At 33.8% G+C, this 16745-nt stretch overlaps 1 long non-coding RNA gene across 1 annotated transcript; it reads left to right on the top strand.

Annotated features, from left to right (window-relative positions):
• Positions 1-2222: 2222 nt before the first annotated feature.
• LOC132698050 (uncharacterized) lies at positions 2223-16057 on the top strand. Its single transcript, XR_009618332.1, has 3 exons — positions 2223-2381; positions 2708-2876; positions 15322-16057. It is a non-coding gene; the product is annotated as an uncharacterized LOC132698050 (long non-coding RNA).
• Positions 16058-16745: the final 688 nt, after the last annotated feature.

Genomic DNA, 16745 nt, shown 5'->3' with positions numbered 1-16745 from the left:
TTCTCATGTTTGTCAATCCTGGTTCTGCGGCAAAACATTAGGACGAAGTCGCGTCGGCGTCGGTTAGAATAAAGCGGAGGCAAACAGAAGTTCAGAAAGTTACGCCTTGTCGCGTTGCTTTTCGTTGCCTTTTTGTGACGAACTAATTTGATACAAGCGTTTGTTTTTGTTGTTAGCAGTTTGTTAGGTGTGATTTTTGCTTTTGTAGCATAATGGAACCAATTTTTTCTAGCGATATTGGTCCGATCTATTTTCTTCACTTCGCAGCTCCATTAAAAAATAGTGGGACGTGTATGGTGGCTTCTTGTGAAAGCGCTGAAAATAATAGGTTTAAGTTTAATAAGGCAAATTTTTGGGGAATCAGTCAAAATTTTTAACTTGAATTAGAATTTTTAAAAATTAAGTTAGAATTTCTGAAAAATAGGTCAAAATTTCTGAAAAAAACAAGTAAGAATTTCTAGAAAACAAATCAAACTTTCTGGCATAAGTTTATCGTAACAGACAGTGTCAATTGAAACATCAGATATACAGGGCGAATCATAAAGGTTGAGTGATCTCTAAAATGGGCGTCAAATTATTATGATTGTGCTCGACACATCTCATACAAATGTTTCGGAAATACAAGGCGTTGAAAGATTAAAACTTTCTCATTATTTAAGAAAGTTTTTATAATATAATAATAAAAATTGGCAGGGGAGCAATAAAAAACCAAAATTTAACATTAACCTTTTAGGAAATAGTAATAAAAAAAATTATAATTAAGTTTTGGAATTGCATACTCTGGTGTCTAGTATAGAGATTGCCTATTTTTTACGAATCACCCTGTATATCTGATGTTTCCACGTTACGAGATGTAACGAAAAATTTCAGTTTAAAGATTCTAACATGTTTTTCGGGAGTTCTGACTTATTTTACAGAAATTTTTAGTAATGTCTCAAAAATTCAGACTAAACTGATAAATTTTGCCTTATTTTTCAGAAATTCTGACTTACTGTTTAGAAAATCCGACTTAAGTTAGAAATTTTGACTTATTCCTTAAATTATTAAAATGAAATCTATGTTTTATTTTTGGTGACTTTTCAGCGCTTTCCTAGTTTTTATAGTGTTTCAGTTTATGGAATTTTAGGGTACAGGGACAGGTCTAATATTTAATTGTTTAAATTAGCATAGAAAATCGTCAGTTAACTGAGGTGAAGCTATATAAAAGCGAAGACAGGTCAAAAGATAGTTGAATACACTTTATTAAAGACTCTGAATCAAAGCAAAAGCGAATATGAAATACTTAACGAATCAGTCAGTCTCTTATATGAGTAACAATAAGAACTTAAAATTTGTAGGTTTTATTACTTGGTGAATGTCAGTCAACAACGGATTTTTCTCTATTAATTCTTGAGACATACCAACGACGTCCCTAATTGGAAAATATAGTAGTATTACGAATGATAGTTCTATTTTGGCTCAACAAACTGGAAATTTACGACCATAAAATGATTTTCTGTTTTATTAGAAATATTATTGTTCTATGGTGGTGATTTTAATATCACTCCAAACACCAAGAGAGAAATGAGCGGTTGCAGTCATTAAAACTAAAATTTAAATAATTGTATCCATTACGTTTTTGTGAAACTATATTTGAAAAAATGGTTGTAAATTATCTGATACGAGCCATTTACTCTTGATGGAATAATTTTCATAAAACCGCCTTTTTCCAGCTTTCTTTATTTGAGTGTTATCACACATCCAATAAAAGTAACGGTTCCCAACATGAAAATCCGGAATTTATTTTTTGGCGTTGTTCCTGCGGAAAACGTAAAAATTTCACAAGGCGTTGTGACTTTATCAGTAATATGGGACTATTTTGTTGTATTCGAATGCAGGAAAAGAAATGAAATAAGGTTTGGGAAATATATTAGGATAATATGTCTATTTCTCTTTCTTTTTTACGCCATAACGGTTTCAATAGAACGGGCAAATCTTTGTAGCGTTTGTTGATGGTATTTTTGGATATTTTTTATGTTTCCATTTGGTATATTAGGCACATACATATATAGTACACAACGCAGTATTTAGAAACTCGCCCAACTTTGTATAGCGTGTCCACAGGCAATTAGTACAAAAAATAACACAATGGAACATGGAAAATCAAGTTTTAATTCCCGGTTTTAATGCATGTCGGGGTCCGGATATAATTAAATGGATGTTGTCAACGGCAAGTTGCTACGTCGAACACCGCAGTAGATATAGCGTGGAGCAACAAAGATGGGCCGCAGGTTTACGTACGCCTGAACCGAGTAGTATTTATAAAACGATTTTTTCTACTTTCTGCACTGAAATACCCAGTTATGCATGAATTCGGCGTGCGCAAAGTATCACTTTAAAACGTGAGTGTTTTGTAAAAATATATGAGGATAAAATATACGAAAATGTCGTTCATAAAACTCCTTCGATGTTTGATATACATCTATTATAAAAATACTTTCATTATACGGGGTAGTGCCAAAAATTCGCAGCACGTCACTTTCTTTTCTTAAATGGGAACAATCGGGTCTTCAAGTTAAAAACTATTTCAATTTTTTTTGTGATAATTAAGTACGTCCATAAATAACATAATAGTAATATAAATTGATTTTTATATAGGTATGGCTTGAATCTTATAAAACCCACTTTTTTTGCAAATAAAATGTTAGCTAAAGGGTTGCTGTTTCAGGAAATCAACTACGATTCGCCTAGAGGTGGCGTTTCCGTTATCACCGAAAAAGGTGACGTCACAGTATCTTACTTGCTAATTCAACGTGCAAATGAAAAGGATTCAGGGCGGTACACGTGCCACCCATCCAATGCCAATCCCAAGGCTCTGATAGTTCACGTGCTTAACGGTAAGTTCATAACATTTTTCGGTAACTTTTTTTTGTTTGATAAATTTATGCGGTTATTTTTGCGCACTCAAATAAAATTTGATTGTATTTGTTTATTAAGCAGAATATATTATTAATTATTATCTAATATCAAGGGGGTGATTATTGAGGACCATTTTAAGAAGAAACTTCAGTGGATTTTCCAAACTTTTGAGATACGGATTATAACATTTTCTTACAATGAAAATAGATTGTTGGAATCCTTATTGATTCACTAGAAGATAAATCTCATAATATATGATATGAAATCGCCTTTTGTTTCCCGCTTGTTAGCAATAATCGTCGTGTACCAACTTTTAACTAACATTGACATTGATGTTTTTTAAAAAGAGTTGTTGAAACTATTTGTTTGGACTTTTATTACCTTTATTTTAAATTATATCTCAACCCGTCGGGTGTCATGTTTCAAGACAATAATGATAAAATTCTTAAAACTGCGAGCTTAAATATAGTTATGTGTGCACCCGTGTCAATGCTGAGAGGTGCACATTGGGGAAACCTGTAGACTTTGGAAATTCGTATTAAAGAGCACCGGAATAATGTACAGCGAAGCCAAACAACAAAGTTTTTAATTGTACCGCAATCATGGGAGAAACAACACTGAATCCTTCCATCAGATGCAATTACAGAGCAATACTGGTACAAGAGGAAATTGAATTCACGAAGCAGTTTTTGTTAAGAAAAAAAAAAGAGGTGTTCAGCAAACCATCAGTTGACGTAAACAGGCTATGGATACCACTAGCTACAGGTAACAAGGACCACCACCAAAAATATCACACATACATCAACCATCAGCAACCACACCCGATGTAGGCAGGACTAAATTAAGACTATATTAAGTACGGTGTTTTAAGAATTTAGGTATTTTCTAGATAACGGTCGGGAGATACGTTGAGATATAATTTGAAATATAGACAATGGAACAAATAACAATAAATAGGAATGAAATTTTTGTTTTGCCAAAATGTTTAGCGACAAATTTAAGCGCTAGATACAAAAATGGAGACGGAATCAAACCGTTTGTAAAATACCTAATTACCCACCGATTTAACTTGCGGGAAGCGTCACTTTACCACGTCAGTTTCCTTTCCCATGAATCCGGGCCACTTCGGACATTTCCGGGATTTTACCGCACGGATTTGGGAGCAATCGGATGTTTTCGGAGATATTTCCCACGCTTTGAATTTTGACGTTTGTCAATTCTGACGGTCATGTCAGTGAATGTATTCGTGTTGTTTTGCGAAAATGTACCCAAAAACTAACTGTCATAGAAAAAGTATAGTATGCAACACGTTCGGTAAACTTTTTAACTCACTCGTTTATTACTCACTCGTTTATTACAAATCTCGTGAGTCAAATGCCGTTTACGGCACTTGCTGCATAATATACTATTTTTTTACTTGTGACTAACCTTTAGTTGAAACTAAATGAGTGTGATGTTTTGTACATAGTATTTACTCCTTCCTCTTGGAACTGTTTACTTTGTAGGCTATCATTAATATATTCGCTTTTGTTAGGGTGTTTGTAAATGGTGTTTTTGTTTATTTGATTTACTTTTACTTTTTAGAAAGAGTAAAATCATTAAAAAATTCCATTTTCTTGAGAAGATAATCAATCAATCCTAGCTGAAAATCACTTTTTCTAACGTGGAAATGCTCATTCTCATATAGTTTGGACATATAATTTCCTGCATGTTCTTCTGAAATCTATGAAAAACTGTGTATGTTTTATAGGTGTACGGATATACGACGTAATACTCCGCAGCTGGCTATAAAAGCTATGAATTTAACACACTCGCCGTTCGGCTGCCAGAAGCCAGTAAAGAATCGAAATTATGTGAAAAGTTTATCACTGTCCGTCAATTTTAAATTAATAGTCGTGTTTCGTCATATTCCAACAAAAGGAATGCTACGTATGATTAAATAACACCGAAGAAAAATGGCTATAAGCCTGTTCTAATAGAATTTTCTTTTCTGCCCTGAACCTTTTATGAACGGATTCCAAAAACTAGGAAATAGAAACAGGACCGATAAATCACTGACTACTGTCATTAAGTTCTGTGTATGTCAGTAGGTCGTAACTCATTTAGGACAAAGTTGACACATTCTTTAAACGACGCGACGTCGCTATCGAAAGAGCGCTACAAGCAAGCGGAAGCAATTGCGTGCGATAACATAAATGTTTATTATTCAGGGTGATTCATTAATAATTTGAGACTGTTGAATCCTAAGCTAAAAATTTTAGAATTTAACCCAAATCACTTAGAAAAAATGTTAAAAACAGGAACGTATAATAAAAAAAGATTTTGATTTTGGTTTTGGTTTTGGTTAAATGTTAATATTATGCAGCCCATTATTCTACAATAGAAATATTCGCAATTAGTAATGAATCAATTAGTATATACAGGCTTTTTACTTTTATATGTGTACAGGTAGGTAACCCTCAGCATTAGATAAAGTAATAAATTATTTAATATTTTTAATTAGAATATTTATATTTCCAAAAAAAAACTAAAAAATTACTTAGTTGGCAACATTCAGCTTGAGTGTGCTTTAAATGAAATACAAATGCACTTTCAAATTTTTGGAACGATCTGTTTGGTAGTCTCAAGATATTGACCGGTCAAACTTACCTACCGGACTTTTTCGCATTTTGTGAGACAACAATAAAAAACGTTATTATCCGAAAGATGGCGTTCGAAGGTTTCGGGACTTAAAAGTATTTTTTAAAAATCACACACCTTTTGATCTAATCTCCTGTATTTTTTTAAGAGAGCGAATAATATTGTCCTCCTGGTAAGACTTCTTATCTACTCGCGGATATTTTAACAGACTCGTGGGATCACATTTTTTGCTTTTAAGGCTTCGTTCGAAGTAATAAAGATATGATATAATGTTATCGCCGACAGCAGTGTATGGCAAGCAAAATGCGATTTAACAAGTGATAGAATTGGTATGTCTGAAGAAATTTGTTTTCGAATATCATTTTGGTTAATAGAATTCACTATTCACTATTAAAATTTTTGAAATATCTTGAAACATTAAACGCTTTTAAGCGGCCTGTTCTTTTTCAAATTGGCAATATGGACGAAGGTTTCAGTTTAATAGATATTGGCGGGATAAAATATCCCCTAGAGCGTAGAAACCTTAATCATTAATAGGGCGATTCGAAATTACAGTATATCTTACTAATAATGTTGGTTCAATTAATTTTTGTTTTAATCTTTTAAAACATTAACTCGAGGCTTTAATATGATACTTGTTTTATTTGAGATTTTCGCATTCGGAGTATAAATTCTTCTAATCTTTTTTGAAATTATAATTTCTCGTCTACTTAAACTGCTGTCTTTTTCTAATATGTATATACTTGTTTATTATGTTTGTTAATTGTTTAATAATTTTTCTGCTTCGCTTATTTCATTTTGTTTTATAATTCTATTAAAATCACCCTTTTTAATTACTAATTAATTATGAAACTTATGGTTTTAAAATTTTCCTTGGTATACAAATAACGATAAACTGCAATAAATATTTGTAGTTACACTGAACTACAAACACTTTCACACATTCATACCATAATATAGGAACAATTCAACTCATCCATCCTTAGAGGAGATCGAAGACCTTGCATGCGAGGATATAATAAATTAAAAGTTACTTTTGTGTTGCATTTATTGTAAAGTTTAGGACTATTTGCACATGTTTGATTTAAACCAAAAAACGTTTGTTTATTTTTGCCTTAATCTCTGAGAAATAGGCCATAATACAAAGAACACCCGGTACACACAATTACAATGTGTAGAGATGTCATGGAAAATAGCCACCTAGAAATTAAATCCTGATTGTCAATATGCGCGGAAATCACTGCCAAGGATACTAGAGCCCACTAAGGAAAGTGGATTTCGTACCCTAGAAAAACCAAAAACCAATACTGCGATGTTGATGACGGAAGTAAAACTTGAAATATATCAAATAAATTTTAAGATCTATGATCACCCAAGCATCAAATAAAATTTTATTTAATTTATTTTGTTCGGATTACATTCGTTTTTATTTATTTCATGGTGACCTAGCAAGCTCGATTTTATGTTTGAATTATACATATATTATTTTTCTCTTTCTCTAGGTTACTTAATTGTTTTTACTGTTAGTTTGTTATGTTTATTAATATACTATTCCTTTTCCGAATATATAGGATCAAATCTTTAATTGTATTCTTGTCAGTTCTAGAAATATAGGTTGTATAGATATGTAAAATCGTGGGAATAGCCTCTCTATATCCAATCAAATGAACTAGATAATATAATATAGATCAAGTCAGCCCCAATTATTTTATATTACAAAATAAAAAAAAACAGTAAAAGTATTACATGAAATTGAAATATTGTTTTCATAAAATAAGAGTATTTTTGCCTGTTGCTTCAGACTTCTTTACAGACCTTGACAACTCCGATACCACATTTTTAAAAAGGCAAAAATAAAGACAACAATTCGAAACATAATAATAATTGCAAAAATTATATTGGTTGCTAAACTCGTTATGTATTGCTTTAAGGTGTACTTTTAAATATTAATTGTTATACATAAGTTAAATGACAATTGATTGGCTAGTTTACAATATATTAGGTTACCATATACGAGGGCTGCCTTTTATATTTCGGGATTTTCTTAAACTAGTCCGCCCATCTGGCGACTAACATATTTATAGGAAGTTTGACGTTTTCGGGTTAGGTTTACTCGGTTAGGTTTTGGCAAAAGAGTGTTGTTTGTGCTTTTTTGTGATAGATTAAAAAAATTGTGACGGTTAAAAATGGAACTTAATCGCGAGCATTTTCTTGCAATATTTTTTTACAACTTTAGACGTGGACTAACTCAACAACAATGTGTCGATGAACTTAATTCGACTTTTGAAATTGAAGCACAATCGAGGACTACTATTTATAGCTGGTTTTCAGACTTCCGTCGTGGTCGTAGTGAATTTCGTGAAAGTCGTCCAAAATCGGTGGTTGTCCAAGAAAACATTGATGCAGTGCGGAAATTGATTTTGCAGGATCCTCATGTGACCATAAGATTGAGGTATCATTGGGTATTAGTGCATAAATATTTGGCCACTAAAAAAGTTTGTTCGCGTTGGATTCCACACAATTTGCCATCAGCTCAAAAAAAGGCTCGTGTTGGTTGGTCGAAGGGAATATTAAAAAAATACGATCGCGGTGCCTCCAATGATATCGTGACAGGTGATGAATAATGGATCTATGCATATGAACCTGAAAGTACGCAGCAGTCGATTGTATGGGTCTTTCAGAATGGGACAAAGCCTACAAAAGTTGTTTGTGCGCGAAGCACCTCGATACAAATGGTAGCCTGTTTTTGGAGGAATACTGGCCACGTTGAAACTGTCGTGATAGGTAAAACAGTCAATTCTGAATGGTACACAAGCATTTGTTTCCCGAAAATCTTCAAAGAAATTAGAAAAACCAACCGCCGAATACGAATCACTCTTCACGACGACGACAACCCTAGGTCGCACCGATCAGTTCAAACAACTTTTTGAGCATTAAAAACATTGATTTGATGAGCCATCCACCATATAGTCCTAATTTAGCACCTAATGACTTCTTTTTGTTCCCTTGCATTAAGAATAATTTACGTGGGCAACGATTTTTGGAAGCATGTTTTGGAGGTGTCCGAATCAATGTAGGAAAAGTGTTTTGATGATTGGGTTTATCGAATGCAAAAGCGTATTGATCATCAGGATGAATATTTTAAGAAACAACAAAGTCATATTTGTTGGTAGCTTATAGCTTATATAAAAGATCGCCCTCGTATAGGTTAATCCCCCGAAATATAATGCAGCTGGAACGGGCAGAGACAATTGTATTAAGGACGCCAACAATGGATGTAGAAACTTTCCCGTCTGTAAGGAAATTCGAAGAGAGCAGGAGAGCGAGAGTTAGTACGCGGAAACACACCAATGCCATATAATGGCGGCTGTCTCTTACAATCACGCAATTTGGCTAACGTCTACTTTATTGTTCAAAACTATGTAAACAATTTTAGAATTAATTCTCTTCTTAGTATTTTCTTATTCACAATTCACAATAATAACGGGAACCATTGAATTTTAAAATGGGGATCAAACTGAGGTGGCTTTTACTTTAGAAAAAAAGTTTACAGATTTTCAAATAATCAAATCAAATTCAAAAATATGTCAATCTTTTGACATCTATGAGTGAGATTTTGGCGAAAGAAATAAATAAATGTATATATATATATATATATATATATATATATATATATATATATATATATATATATATATATATATATATATATATATATATATATATATATATATGGCCTCTCGTATAATCCTAGTCTTAAAATCAGGAATATTAGCTATTTATTTGCAAGTACCGAAATCAATTTTATGGCCTGTGTGATGTTGGTGCTGAAACAAAGTAGATGTTGTTTGTTTGTTTCTTATGGCTAAACGATGTTCCTCGAGCCTGGCTGAAATCCTTCTGTTGGTCTGTCCCACATACGTCAGGCTGCACGATTCGCATGCTACATTGTATACTCCTTGGTTTTCCAGAGTAGTTTTTTGTTTTGGGTTTCTTAATATTGCTCCGATGGTATGATCAGGTTTGTATGCCGTTGATATGTCGTGTTTCCGTAATATTCGGCGGATTTTGTCAGTAACCCCTTTGATGTATGGCAGGACGGCGATCGATCTTCGTTGGGTCTCGTCCTGCACTCTCTGCTGCGGCTGTTGTTGTTTACCGATTGCATTGCTGATGATGCGCCTTTGGTATCCGTTTTGTCGAAGACAGGTACTAAATTTTTTCAGTTCTTCATCTTTGTTCCTCTCGTTAGTGAGCTTGAAGGACCGAGCAATTAATGTATTTGCCACTGCCTGTATCTGTGATGGGTGGTGATGAGATTTAGCGTTCAGATATTTATTAGTGTGTGTTGGTTTTCTATAGACAGTGTGTTCCAAATGTCCATCTTCGGTCCTTGTGATGTGCACATCTAAACAGGGCAAACTGTTATCCTCTTCAAGTTCTATTGTAAATTGAATCCTTGGGTGAATGGAATTCAGATGATCTAGGAATTTCAAAAGCTCCTCCTTGCCAAATACAACAAATACGTCATCAACGTATCTTGTCCATAGTTTTGGCTTCAGATTTGCCTTCTCTATTGCTTTCTTTTCGAAGTAAATCATGAAGAGGTTGGCAATCACAGGTGAGAGAGATGATCCCATTGCTGCTCCATCTATTTGTCGGTAAATTTTCCCGTTGTACATAAAGTAAGCGTTTTTCAGGCAATGTCTTGACAGATCTATTATGTATGGCGGAAGATCTTCGTTTTCTTCTATAAGCAAGAGTGCCTCTTCTACTGGAATGCTCGGGTAGAGGAATTTGACATTGAAACTTGCCATAATGTCGTCCTTGTCCATCCTGAGAGAACCTAAAATCTGAGAGAAATGTTCTGAGTTTTTAATATAGGAATCTGCCTTTTCCACTATGGGCTGAAGTGCACTGGCCAGATGTTTTTCCAGCTTGCATAATGGTGAGTTAAAGGCGCTTACGATTAGACGCAGGGGAACCCCGTCCTTATGGATCTTTGGGAGCCAGTAGAATTTTGGGCAACGACTCGATTTTTCCCTCGGAATAACTTTCTTCAGCCTGACGTATGTGGGACAGACCAACAGAAGGATTTCAGCCAGGCTCGAGGAACATCGTTTAGCCATAAGAAACAAACAAACAACATCTGCTTTGTTTCAGCACCAACATCAGACAGGCCATAAAATTGATTTCGGTACTTGCAAACAAATAGCTAATATTCCTGATTTTAAGACTAGGATTATACTAGAGGCCATCGAGATAGAAAAGTCCCGATACCTGAATAAGTAGTAGATCCCTCTTTTTGGTTTCTCTTACCCTGCGTACTACTACTCCCAGTTCATTGGGGTTCAGTGAGCTTTTGATCGCTTTTAGAAATTCATTATATTTAGTATCATTCCTTTTAATGAGAATGGCCTCCTGTTTTGGTCCTTGGGATTTACGCCCAGTTTCAGCTCTTGCTGTTGTAGCGTACGTAGCGTTTCTGCGGGTTCCCTGGTATTTTAAGATTTCTACTCCATAGTCGCCGAAAATATATTAGGTGATTCTAGAGATGAAACCCTGTGATTATTGGGTAATAGATGGTGTGCTGTTATTGAACATGCCATTCTCGTTGGAAAACCCTAGACTATGATGCATTTGTGTCAGTTCTCCTGCAGATTTCTTCCGTTTTAGAATGTCACTCTTACAGCCAAGAGTGGTTATCGCCTTGCTTATTTCCCGGTCGTCGCTGTCGATTGATTCGTTGCAGGGTATGATGACGTGACAATCTAGGGGTGCTTCCCAGATTGGGTCTTTCTTACTTAGGGCTCTTGGGACGATTTCGGCTTTCCACTCTTCCTCCGTTATTTTTTGATAGTTGCCAAAGCAGTAGCTTTGGACAAGTTCTTGCCATCTAGCACATTTCTTTGCTTCCAGTTTACAATTTTCACACTGGCTTTGGAACATTTTACTGGCGTTTTTTGCTAGCTCGTCTTCGTGTTTGGACAACAGCTTTTTCAGACTGTGCATTAGTGGACTTTTCAGCCAACAATTTCCAACAAACCATTCCGATTCGGCGTACCCTCTTGGGGTAATGCATTCTTAAGTTTCGACATTTCATTTTTTTTGCCATTTCCCTATTAGCCGCCTAGGTGCATTGGTGGCGTTGCCCGCCTCTCTGTGTGCCGGACGTAGGGTTGGTCTTTTGAGAATCAAATCTGCAAAACATTCAGCAGCCTTCTTCTTTGTGATATCCTTAAAAAGAAATGTCGTATCTTGTTGACAAAACAACAATAACAACAAAAATTCATAACCGCAATCTAAAGTGTGGGCATATTTATTGCAATATTGTCAACAATAGTTTATTTCTTTACACCACCATCTCTTTGAAACAGAATTAAAACAAAACTGTGTCAATCGAAGTTCTATAAATATAATTTTGTCTTATAATTGACTTTTCTTTTTTTATATTTTGATTTTTATTAGTAGGAAATAGTTTTGGTTAGTTTTGGTTAGTTTTAAGTTGGTCCTTTCTTCTGATACGACGTCAGACTCTTTTTATTATTGTTTGAAAGCGAACTCTCTTTTTCATCTTTCCTCTCACGAGCGTTGAATTTTTTACTTTTACTTTTAAGTTTACTGACGTCGATAGTGAAATTTAATGATTTATATACGGATATTCAATACTTGTCGAATACATAGTTTGAGACCTATGAAACCAAATAAGCACATTCTAGGTCTTTTTAAACACATTGAATAGGTTATGTTTAAATTTTATAAAATTATAAAAATATTAGCAAAGGGAGCAAGAATTCTGTCGAATGCGAGGTTCGATTCGATGTGCAGACCTAGTGAATTTCGTGGATCGATTATAAAATTTTCCAGTAGAAATATTTTGTAGCCGCTCGGTTGACTTCCATATCGTGATTAATTTAATTAACTGGCAAACAAAGCAAGCTATTTTGTTTGCCTTATTTGACGTTGCACACATGGTGTCCCAATTTTTCTTTTTTCAAATGTCTTATATCAGGTCCAAACTAGGCAAACTAGACGCTTGTTAAAAATTTCTTGTCGCTGTTCCTAAATTTCTGTCGTCGTCTGTAAATAGAAATCGGTTGAATGTAGAAAAAGGAAAATAGGATTTTCTTTCGCTCTACAAATATCGTATGCATAGATTTTACCTACGACGTTTTGTTTCCAAGAAACTATTAACAATTTCAATTTGTTAAATAAGGAGTTCCATTTTTTTAAATAATAATAATGATAATACATTTATTTGCTTCTTCAAAGGTAAAGCAACACATTAAAATGATCCAAGTTCCAGACCCCTAAATCTCGTAACTTAAAAACTAAAAAACTTAATATAACAGGGGAGAGATTTTTTTACAAGAAAATTAAAGAGTTTAATTATTAAAAGAAGGATCAATTAGAATGAGGTACGGGAATCTATTTTTCATTAAGCAGTAGTTCCTTTAGTTGCCTTTTAAATCTTTGTTTGTTTAGTTTTTTTAGTATTAGGGGAAGTTCATTGTACAGGCTACACACGTTGTAAGAGAAGCTTCTTCTAAACAATGTAGTAGAGTGTTGTGGTGGGATTATAAGACCTCGAAATCTCCTAGCTATATTTGATACGATTCGACAAATACTGAGGCGTTCCACCTTATGTTCCATGTCAAGCCACCCTGCATCCCTTAACTTATGCGAGATATGAAGGGATTTTCTGATGCCATAAACGAATCTCAAACAGGATTTTTAAACTTTCTGGATTCTCTTTTTATCGTTCTGATCCAAACATGGACTACATAAACTACATCTGAAAAATTGAAATGGTTTAAAACAAACAAATTTTAGGTCAGTGTCCAGCATGAGTCTCAGGTCTCTAGCACATTCAGAAACTGGCAGGGAGTCTCCCGCGATTGGCAGGTTCATTGTGTTATTGAGAGTCTGATTGCCCCTACCGAAAAAATGAACAGTGGATTTGGTGAGACTAATCATGAAATTATGTCTTTCTGAGAATAACACCAGTCGCTGCAGATCGCCCTCAATTATATTTTTAGCCTCTTTTCACTCGTTAAAATAAAAACATTACGAAATCTTGCTGTCATCCACGTATTGATGACTCTGGCAATGGCGTAAACATGTTGTCATATTGCAAGTATACAAGGGGAAAATCAGCGGCGCTAAAATTGCCCCTTCTTAATTTGTTTCCGCTGAGACCGAACCTGCGCAGTTTCGACGAACTGAAATCTACCTTAACTAAGTAACTCTCCATTAACGCAATTGACTCCGTGGAAAATCCTGTATAATTTAAAATTGTAAGAAGTTGGTAACTCAGAGTGTCACGCGCTTTCTAATAATTCAGTAAAATCAGTGCGGTGTTCTTCCCCTCAACAGTTGCTTGAAATATTTCGCCTGTTACAGTTGCTAACGCCGTTGTACAACTCAATCCCGGTCTAAATTCAGACTAATGCCCTGGTAGAATCTGGTACCTGTCTAAATATTCGCGCCAGAAGGGATACTAACAGGTCGCGAATCATTGCGTTCTTCTGCTTTATTCTTCTTCGGCAGTTGGTTGACCTTTGCTACTACAGGAGTTTATAAAATTCGTAATGTATGGTTTTAAACTAGCCAAAACTATATCGTTCTACAGTTTTCCATAAATGGTTATAAAAACCAGATCCGTATTTAAGAAAATTAATCAAATCAAAATATTTACCTAGTTTGGGAGATTTTCGTGTAAGTGGAATTCTGTTTTCCTTTTGTACTCCCTACTCTAAAATATCCATATGCACTAACAAAAGTACGGAAAGTATCGCTTTAAGACCACTTCGAAAATTTTCGGTACTTTAATAACAGGTCTGAGAGTTATGTGATGTTTTCGGTATATTGTAATTCCGTTTGGCAATTCTGATTGTCACGTCACAGGTCACTCACTGAATGTATTCGTACTGATTTCCGAAAATATATTCAATAACTAACGGTTGTGCAAAAAGTACAGTATCAACCAATAAACATTACTATCCAGTATTGCTCTATTGCAGTATTGGCTCAATAAACATTGAAATAGGTTTATTAAATTTTTGGACAAACGTACACAAAAAAATTTAGAAGTTTTTGTAACACCCGAATTTATAAGAAAATCGTTTTTATGTCAAAATATTTGTTCATATTTTTGAAATTTGAATTTTGAAATTTGTATATGTATGTACATGTCAATTAAATGACACAAAATGAATAAAATATAATGGGTATGTCTTTTCTTAGCCATTATTTTATAATATAATTTTATATATAAGTTTTTATAATTTTTCAACTAAAACAACAACTATACAAGTCGGAAACACAATTAATAGCGGCTAATGAGAATAAATCTTAACTCAGCCCCACCTATAAAAATATAATTGATTAAAGGTAAATTTGGCCAAACATTAATTAGATTTGAATCTATCGATATAAACTTTTTAATGTAAAATCTTTATGAAAATTGTTGTAATATTCTTCAGGATCACAACATTAATATAATATTATTAGATACCGGTTTTCAATAGAAAAGATAAACTACATAGGTAGTTAGTAGTTAGTAGAGGAGTTATTTAAATAGTAAAAATGAACTGTATTTTACAATACAAATATTTTGTAGTTCATTCGTTCTCCTCAAACAAAACTCCATTTTTCATTTTACATTAATTGTATAGTTGACAACTCTATTTTATGCTTTTGCATACGATTTTAGCATAGTGTTTTCAATTTAGTTTTTGTTCCGGTGATACATGTGAACTTGATTGGGCTTATTATTTTCAGGTGAACATCCTGCTGCCATGCAACACGGCGGACAACTCCGTCTAAAATACCCATTTTCGGTGGTTCTACTCAGCATTTTTATCACATTAGTCGGACCTTGAGGCTAATGAGGTAAATGGGACCTGACCATGTAAATATATCCCAATACTGGCTATCTATTTAAGTGTACATATATCTGTAAAAATAGCATTTAAGGGGAATCTTTAAGTACGCATGATATTACTTTCCCAGAGAAAGATTTGTCGGTGAGGAATTAATAAAAAAAACCTGCTGAAAACAAACTATATCTACCGGTATAACGGTGATCGATGTTACGGAGGTGCCCCAGTGGTTTAATGAAAATGTATTTTCAAAGAGTTCAAATTATTGACTGAGTCTATGGAACGTCGTAACAAATTTGTTGTTTTAATTATCTAAATGAATATATGTAATGGAAACAAGTATTTTTTGAAATGTCTAGCATCAGAACAACATTGGAGAATAAAATACGTTTGAGATGTGGCTACGTATTACATTAAGTATTTTCCATTATTTTTTAAAATATAAAATGATTAACACTATCATAGAAGATGAAATAAAAGTGATATACAACAAAGTTTTTTTTTTCATTTGGTTGATATAATACTTTATTATTATATACTACTTCAATGTTTACGTCGTCACATATCGATTTAAATTAGCATAATTTGTTAAATATCGTTTGTAACCCAGAAATGACTAATAAATTTTTTTCTATTAAACTTGACTCTTTTTGATAAGACAGATTAATATTTCTTAATATTAGCCCCGTTAAGGTGATTGTTACACATATTGTAGAATTGATTATATTACATTTTGTTATTGGCTGTCAGGCCTTCCAGCTTCCAGGATAAACATCTAGTTTTCAGAGTTCAAGTTTAGCCATCCTCGGGAAAAGCTTTGTAAACATATCTGGTGTTTAAAGACCTTCATATAAATCGTGGATAATTAGCTTAACATCTGAATATCCGTTTTATTCCACAATTCTAACCAGAAAGTTATTTCAGAATTTATTTGGGGTACTGTGTAGTACCTTGTAGATATTTTATATTCTTACTTTTAAAGGCTTTCATGCACCGAGTTTTAAAACAATATTTTCATATAATAATTGGAGCACAACCTCACAATCAACAAATTTCGTGTATGCTGTCTAAAATCAGATTCTATTCCGTCATGCATAGGGCAGCAGGATAAATCTACGTTATATTCGTTAGTCATCTTTTGATAAATACAGTCCGTATATACAGGGTAGCTCACTAATATGAGATTTTTCATATCTCCATAAGTGTTTTATTACAAGTTGTATGTATGAAATTGCTGCATGCAATGATAATAGTTGCCATTATACTAGTAAATCTTACACAGCATCTAACTTTCTAGCGAGTTTGTATATACAGGTGTAGAGT

Source organism: Cylas formicarius, unplaced genomic scaffold, assembly GCF_029955315.1.
Source record: "Cylas formicarius isolate icCylForm1 unplaced genomic scaffold, icCylForm1.1 PGA_scaffold_10__41_contigs__length_53128322, whole genome shotgun sequence".
NCBI lineage: Eukaryota > Metazoa > Arthropoda > Insecta > Coleoptera > Brentidae > Cylas > Cylas formicarius.
This window is presented reverse-complemented; position numbering and strand designations above follow the sequence as displayed.